At 40.1% G+C, this 9,100-nt stretch overlaps 1 pseudogene; it reads left to right on the top strand.

The window, feature by feature from the left end:
• Nucleotides 1-887: 887 nt before the first annotated feature.
• LOC148012218 (protein NARROW LEAF 1-like) lies at nucleotides 888-8,900 on the top strand (annotated as a pseudogene).
• The last annotated feature ends 200 nt before the right edge of the window (nucleotides 8,901-9,100 follow it).

The raw sequence follows: 9,100 nt of genomic DNA, 5'->3' as shown, positions 1-9,100 counted from the left end.
CTTATGCATATTTGGAAGATTTTGATGCAAAGGTATTCTATAAGGAAGTGTGATTGTTACCTAAAGTGTATTTTCACAAGGATTTAAGTTCATACACTTTCTACTCTTTGCAGCTTTCTAATTAAATCTCCTTGACTATGCTTATGGTTCTTGAATATAATTTATTTCCACCATAGATAAAAGTCTATTTCCCTTTGAGTAATGCTTTTTTTTTTCCCGCCTTTCCTATGTGCTTATAGTTCTTGAGAATCTTTATTTTTCTTAAGCCTAAATCACATATTCAATGTGCCTTCATATATGAATCAGTTCGTACACTTATGTGCTTTAAGTTCATACACTTATTGAGAAATATTTATATTTTTTTAAGTATAAATCAACTTTTCTATATGCTTTAGCATATCAATCTTCCACCTTTTATATGTAACTTTAATATATAGATTGATTATTTTTTATTTATGTCTATGTTTCAGGAAGCCATAATGAATAATTTAAGGAGATGTCAGTGCAATTATAAGTGTAGGCATTCAACCCTTGGTTATCAGAATGTTACTAGACAAACTTACTATGCACACAGTCACAAGGATATGAATGGGATAAGACATTCATCAGTTCTGGCTCATCAAGAAGGTCAAAATTCTACTAACAATGATGTTTCTATAAGTGAAGATAACCCTCCTATGGATCAACCATCATCTCACTCTTTGCCTAGACACAGGCGTTTGTGGTGTACATGCAGAACATATTGTGGAGGTGGACGTATGGTTCCTCACTTAATATATGCAAGACACATGAAAATTGAGGAAAGATTTAAGAGTCTCACTACTAATCTTGGTTTACGTGACTCTCAAGGACTACCACAAGATGACATTCTACTAGAGCATAATGACATGGGAGATGAGGTCCATAATGACCCATCAGATGAGATTGACAATTTAGACGAAAGGGAGGATAATGAGGTGGAACCACAACATGGAGCGTTCGAGATGGATGATGTTGAACCATCTTTATTTGACAAAATCGTTCAAAGAATAATTCAATTGCAAGAACTTTGGGATGAGCATCAAGCTTCAATTGAGTTTCAAGATAAAATGCTTAAAATTCTTTTTGGTGATATGGTCAGTTCTAATCCCCCCCAAGCACATATGGACAATATATATATGCCAAGCTTGGCCAAACTACTAGTGCAAATGCCTAACACATGGGATGGAGACTTGAATGGTATAAATATTCCTACTTGTTGGGAGAAACTTGGTATCATGTTCACACGGCTAGGTATGGTTAACTCCCAATGTTACAGGGTATGCCAAGGAAGTGAGAGCTCTATTCGTGCACCATTGCTTTATCAGCCAAGCAAGGAGGATAACTACATTAGAGACACAATTGAATGCTTTTGTAACACCAGAAAAGGAGGAAGGAAGAAGTTGAAGCGTGATTGTTCACAATGTTGTGAAAAGTGTTCCAAGTGTTCTCTACTGAGAAAAGATATGCTCTCTTTTGACTATGTCTCCATTAGAGAACAATTGCGTCTACTACCTAGAAGTAGAACTCTATGCCATGAATTGTTGGAAATGTGTAGAAATAAAAACAAATGGTTAATACAGGAGAATACACTTTGTGATTCTACAATAAATGAGTTTTGGGATGGTACAAAATGCAAAAGTGTAAATGATTTTTGGAATCCTGAATCATACTTTGAGCTTCCATTGATATGTAATAACATGCATTGCAAACAAGTCTATACAGCTTGGCCTTCTGCCCAAAGGTCACCATTGCTTGATCATTCATGGGATGATAGTTATCAAAAGTTATTTGAGCCCCTTACAAACTAGGATCATATCCATCCATTAGCAAAATAGAAACAATTCAAATTGTAATAGCCTTTTCCTTAAATGAAAGACATAGAACCTCTTGACTGTGTGGAAACTTGAAGAGGGGAGCTCTCAATAGACAGTCATGGAACATGGTCTATTAACTAGGGTAGCTATATTAAGTTCATTAAAAAAGTAACATTTCCTACCAACATGTGTCATATACTCCCACATTCATGCATGTAGCATATTTAGGGGGGTGAACAAGGAGTAAGAGATGATAGAACACATAGCACAAACATAAACCAATAAAAGCAAGACAATGGGATGGAGATGGATTATGCTAACATTGTCATTGCTAGCATGAACATGGAAGATCTAGAGAAGAAGATGTGGGGTGACCAAAAATATTTAATGAGAATTCACAATAGAATTTGGGCAGCAACAAGTGCTATGTGCATGAGTGGTATCCTTGTTGCCATGCATTCGGCAAAACAATGCTAAGTATTCTCTATGCAACATGTTCATGTATTTTAAGGGAAGGTCCCCCTTGAGGATGAGTTTTCTAGATTTTTTTGGCTCACATATGGATCAAAGTGGTGCTCACATTGTTTTTCTTGCCATTAGATTTCATTTGGGTCTTGCTTTCATCTAAAGCAAAAAGAGATTGGGTTTTGGGTTCATGTGTTTGGCTTAAAGTGAGCCTTGTTTACATGCTTCTATGGCATATTGATTTTATTCCCGAGGAGGTCTTGCAAATTGAATGTCCAATATGGGCTAGTTTTCATGGACTTCCTACTTTGCTAGATGGAGAAGTTAATGTGCTAGTAGAAGTGCTAGGTAGAGCGCTCTATGTTCTTACAATAATATTAACTAGTGGAGCAAGTGGCCTCTCATACTTTGGAATAAGAGGAAGAAGATCCTTGAGATGCTCTAGCTTTTTTATCCCAATGGGATTGAATTGTTGGTCGATATCAAATTCTCCCTCTTCTTGGATACATGCTTCAAATGCAAAGAAGATGGGTGCTTTGCAAAGGAATGCCCAAAAAGGAATTGAGCTAAGAAGAAGCAAAAAGGAAGAACTTCAAAAGAAGCAAAAAGGAAAAAACATAGGTTGAGAAGGGTAAATTCAAGGAAATAAACAAGCCTCGAAAGGAGGAACCTAAGGAGCAACCTAATTATTGTCGTGATCCTAGAGATGCTGAAGTTAAAGCATGATGGAAACAAATAAATTCAACCACCAAATTCTTTGAATTCTAATAGAGGTAAGAAATAAAAACTTTCCCTTTAAAAAATTCTTGCAAATATTTTGTTGACAAGGCTATTTTTCTATTTTGGATTATGGAGGTTCGAACAAAGATATAATGTTAATTAGATGACTCACTATGATCTCTTGGAATGTGAGGTGTGTAGGAAGTCCATCCAAGAAGGATGTGCTTAGTAGGAGAAAGAAATGGAAGCCCCTCTCTTTCAACAACTCCTTTCTAGATTTAAGGGAAGGACTCAACCTATAGCTAAAGGATGCTTGGAAACAAACCAACAATCCAATGGCTAATCCAATGTAGAACTAGATGAGATCCATAGATATCATCATTGAGATTATCAATATGTATGGCAAAAATCAGGATTGACTTTAAAGAGGGTTGCATGTTAGTAGTTAGCAATATGTATGCTATGATTCAAGTAACATGCAACAGTGACCAAAAATACATGCACATGAAAGTCCTAATTTTGGCATTATGAATCTAGTGAGATTAATGAGTCCAGCAAGGGTACCTACTAGAATATTATGAATTCCTATAGCGACAAGTAAGTTCTCGATTGAATATGATTTTGCATATGATTTTGATCTATTCTCTGTGTTACTTCAATTATCTGGTTAATTTAATGGTAACTTGAATGATTTTATCTGAGCAGGTACTATCTCCCAGTTACTTGTTTTATTACTCAATATCAGATTCTCTAAGAATCTTCAAAAGCAAGGATTATTTTTTGGGGCTCTAGGAGAACCATCCAATGCTAGCCTTTGCAAAGAGGAGAGAGTAGTAGGAAGGATCAAGATATATCTTTTAACTTCTCCTCCTCCATTCTTTCACAAAGCCAAGAGGACTGCAGTAGAGTTCTCCTTCCCTTTGGTGGACCCAAATGTTAACAATTTTACCAGCAAAGGTATGGACCTAGTCTTCCTTATAGCCATCAGGCCCTCTGCACATGGTGCTAATATGGCCAACATTGCCAGGGCATCATCAGTTAAGCCTGCATTGCCATCAGTTAAGAGACTGACAAGCTTGCCCCATCTGCTTGTAAATTTTTCAAATTGCCAGGGAAGACAGTGGCCTTCTTAGCAAACACATAGGGTTGTAACAAAAGGCCAAGACAACCCAAAGTGATTTTCTGGCATTTACTTCTCTTCTTATTCATTGTTTAAGAACATATACTCATGCTCAATACAGCCCATGGAACCTCATTCAAAAGATCACAATCACACCCAAAAGAGCTTGAATGACAACCCCATTCCCTACAAGCTTCAAATATATTCTGACATCAGTAGTTTCTGAGCAGTTGCTCTACCTCCAAACATCTCAAGGGAAGCATCTTTCTCACTGACTATGGAGAATAATCATGACCTTCTTAAGGCTCATGCTGCAAGTCGGACTGTTGTGCAAGCCCCTGACATCGCTGTCCGGCTAGCTTCTCAAGAAGCAGGACATGCTGTAAGATAGCAAGGGATTTCCTTCTGTCTTCCTATATGTCCTTTCTAATTGATCAGTGTTTTGTATTTTGCTCCTGGTAAAAGGCAAAAGACCTGTCTACAGCATGCATCTCGGCCAAAGAGCAGTTTTAAACCTTAAGTCCCCTCCTTTCCATAAACTTTGAGAAATGCTGAGAGTGTGTAGATGCTTCATCATATATCAATTAAACAATTGATGGTGTTTTTTACACTGTAGAGGTGAAGATTGGCAGATTTTTAGTTGCAATATATGTAAATAATTGTTGCATCATTACTAGTTTGACAATTTTGATATGTTTCTCTCTCTGGTGAATTTCACAAGTTGCAGGTCAGGAGACATTTGGTACACTTGGAGCCATAGAACAGAGTAGGATAGGGACTCGTCAGGTTGGGTTTCTGACAAATCGACATGTTGCGGTTGATTTGGACTACCCCAACCAAAAAATGTTCCATCCACTGCCTCCAAATGTTGGACCTGGTGTTTATTTGGGTGCAGTGGAAAGGGCAACGTCTTTTATTACAGATGAGCGGTGGTATGGCATTTTTACAAGTGTGAATCCAGGTTTCCCTCTTTGCTACTTGTTTTTGAGCTGTCTGCTGTTAAGGCATTCTGTATTGTCCATTTTATAAACTTCTCTATGAGTTGAAAGAAAAATTCTGGTTTCCGTTTCTTGATATGACAATATTGATACTTGATGAAGTTTGCTCATGGGGCAAAGACATTTGTGCGAGCTAATGGTGCTTTCATTCCATTCGGGGACAGTTTTGTGTTAGCTATATATAGTGTTAGCCATATATAGTCTGTCTATATATAGCGCCCCAAGTCCCCTCTATATATTCCTATCATGGGTGCTAAGTTGACACACTTTTAGGGTTCCACTTTCAATGTCTCGTGCCTCTCTTCTTCTCTCTCTTCCTCCATTCCTCGTCTTCCTCGCGCACTGTTCAACATGGTATCAGAGCTGCTTGCATCCGATGAGAAAGAATCGTCTAATGACAAGGAGCTGGACTAGACAACAGGGCCGATTGGTCGCAATTGAGGGCTAAGCGAGCTTCCTCTCTCTGCGCTAGATGTCTGACCAGAAAACCCTACCTGATGTTGCTCCTCAACCTGCCTGGACCGAGCGCGCTGTGCTCCGGTAAACTACTCCAACGATCCAAAGCACGTTTTTCCATCCTCCCAAGCCATCAGGCCCCTCTGAAAGCCCTAGGATGTTCAGAAGCCGATTGAGTTCCTCGTTGTTGTCCTGTCCATCAACTCTGAAGCTCCACGAGGAGTCACGATTCAATACACGGAAACGTGCCGAATCTGGCGTTCGAGGAGAGGAGGGGGACGAATCCGAGGGGATAAAATGTGCATTTTTTTTATCGCATTGCTTCTCCCCAGCTTTGACTTGATGGGTGAAGATGGCTTCGACAAGAAAGCCATGGTTGGCACACTGCCGCTATGCTTGAACGCAGTCGTGAACGGGATCATCCTCCTGGGAGCCTTTCGTCGGGCAGCTTTTCTTCGGCTGGCTGGGCAATAAGCTGGGCCGCAAAGAGGGACTACGACATGCTAATGATCTTCAGCTCCATCGCCTTGAGCCTCTCCTTGTTGCAGAAATGCAGGTAGCAGAAAAACCTGTGTATGGCTCAACACTTACACACCTGTATGCTTGCACGCAGCCTCGATACTCATCGATTCATCGGCAACTACCTTGTGCCACTCCTTGTCGAGTGTGGTGCCCTGTGCGATGCCCTGTAGATCTTTGGCAAACTGCCCCATCACGATGTCTACTCCTAGACATCTTGCACGCTGCCTCGATACTCATCGATTCATCGGCAACTACCTTGTGCCGCTCCTTGTCGAGTGTGGTGCCCTGTGCGATGCCCTGCAGATCTTTGGCAAACTGCCCCATCACGATGTCTACTCCTGGACATCCCTCATCTCTACCTACAGAATGTGGAGAAGAGCAGGACGCTTGTTCTTTGTATCATGGCATGCAAGATGAGCTTGTACGACCGAGTAACTATACATTTGTAGCCCTGCTCAAAGCCTGTGTAAAACAAGAAGATGCTGACAGAAACTGAAAAATCCATGCCGAGATCGTCAAACATGGATTTGATACAGATCTTCTGATCGGCAACCTCCTGGTGGACGTGTATGCAAGACTTGGCATGCTTGATACGCAACATATATTCAATAGTTTTCCCTGTCACAATGTGTACTTCTGGACTTCCACGAAACAAAGACATACATGTTGATATTGTTAAAAATGGACTATAAAATGACCAATACATTGGTAACATTCTGGAGGATATGTACGCTAAAGGTGGCTCATTTGAAGAAGCATGTAGTGTGTCTAGAAAGCTTCCTTTTTCGGGATACAGTTTCTTGGAATTCTCTTATTTCAGGATATGATGAACATGGCCTTGGTAAGGAAGCACTGGGTTGTTTTGAACAAATGCAATTGGAAGATGCACCTCCAGATGTCATCACATTTTCTTGTAGCTTCAAGGCTTGTGCTGATATGCAATCCATTGAAGTAGGCCAACGACTAAGCACTGATGTTTTCAAAAAGGGACTGGAAACAGACCAACTTGTCACCAACACAATGGTTGATATGTACGCCAAGTGTGGCTTACTTGCAGAAGCACAGGATGTGTTTACTAACATTTTGATGTCTCCACAGTCACAACTACTATCAAAGGGGTAGGTGAGATGGGAGATGTTATAACTATTGACTTGCAAGCAAACATCAACAGCATCGTGGGGAGGAGAGTAATAAAAGCTGGCAGAAGCTCAGGGCTAATAGAAGGAAGCATCATGGCATATGCCTTTGAGTACAATGATGAGAAGGGCAATTGCTTTTTCACTGATTTCCTGATTGTGGGCGAGAACCAGCAGGCATTTGACATGCAGGGAGACAGTGGCAGCCTGGTACTGATGCTTGAGGAAGGCAAGAAAAAGCCTAGCCCTGTGGGAATAATATGGGGAGGCACAGCGAATCGTGGGTGCCTGAAACTTCAGAATGGAGATGCACTTGTGAATTGGACAAGTGCAGTGGATCTTGGGCACCTTCTCAACTGTCTTCAACTTGATTTAATCACTAGCGATGCTACTTTGGAAGGTAATTTCAGGAGCTATCTAGTTGTGGGCTGGATCTTTATGGCAGGGATGCAAAAAGAAGATGGCTCTAACCCTTACAAGGAAGTGAGCTCATTCCTTTACACAGAGTTTAATCTTGTCATTTGAATGAATATGTACTTGGAATGGGTAGAGATTAATGATGCATTTGCTTACCTTTCCAATTCAATGTCTTAACTTTGCAAGAATGTAGTGTAGCTCCTGAAGCGGTTTTACTCTGCGCCTTAGCAGTATTTTGTTAACTAACTTGTGGGATATAATTGCTGGTGCAGATGGTGGAGCTTCTGGTCCGACTGGACTGTGCCGATTGTGAGAGAAGTGTGAGAAAGGCCCTGGTTAACCTCAAAGGTACAGGCAGTTTGTTCACTTTAATATGTTATGCTACATGTGAATGTAAAGAGATTTAAGGTGTTAATGAAGACTGTGACTTATGACGCTCATTAATCAACTGAACTGATTTGGAGATCACCAAGATTAGCTAACCAACTGATGAGATTAGGGACGTTTATGTTGAATGGATCAATCCAAACATTTCTGAATCCTCAAGTGGTTATTGCCTATCAATAGAGTTGTTTGAGGTGTGTTAAATCAAATGGGCTAGAGCTTCAGGATGGGCACAATATAGTTTGCCTCTCCCATGTAGGTTAGCAGAATCATACAATGCTGCCCTTGCTATACTTCATGTTATTTCCATCTGGGTCTGTGGCTTTTAAGCATAGGTAAGATCAATAAATTGTACACGTCTTATCACTATTAGGATGTTGCTAATAGGCTAATTTTTCTGCATGTAGGGAAATGTGATTGCTCGTGGGATTATTGAATGGTGTGATGGAACGCCTCAGGTAAGGAATTCTACAGTTGGCAAATGAAACTTGATTCTGTTCAAGCTAGAAAGAAGACATCTCTGAAAGAGTTGACTAGTTTTTTTTACCATTGTAGTTCAAGGTACAATGCTGCACTTGTTGCACATTAGCAAGAAATGGATTCCTTTTAAAGACTTTAAATTAGGCTTATTGGCCACTTGTTGCTTAAAGGCTTTACAAATAGCATCTCAATAATACCAGATGCTCTTTAAATCATGAGAGGAAGTGTAACTCTGCCAATACCACAGCAAAGACATATTGTTTTTTGTATTTTAGATGACTCATGGAGTTAAGAAATAATGAAAATTTTGAAGGAGACTGATGATGAAGTACTGAAACAGCAAAACATGGATCATGAAGTGATGTAATTTGCAGATGAAGCAGGGCAGATCTGAAATGCAGCAATTGAGATGCTACATGGCAGTCCACAATGAGTGGTCAGCAGGCCTGGAGTGGAAATGCAGTAGCTCGTCAGGTCATGTTGATTGTAGCTAACTTGAAAGATCTCAAACAGTAATAGTTAAGGTGAGGATGATGAATTAGGAGAAAAACTAGTAGATAGAACCAC

Source organism: Lygodium microphyllum, chromosome 27 (genome assembly GCF_053477565.2).
Source record: "Lygodium microphyllum isolate KBCC chromosome 27, Lygodium_microphyllum_v1.1.10, whole genome shotgun sequence".
NCBI lineage: Eukaryota > Viridiplantae > Streptophyta > Polypodiopsida > Schizaeales > Lygodiaceae > Lygodium > Lygodium microphyllum.
Note: the sequence above shows the minus strand (reverse complement) of the source record. Positions and strands in the feature narration are given on the sequence as shown.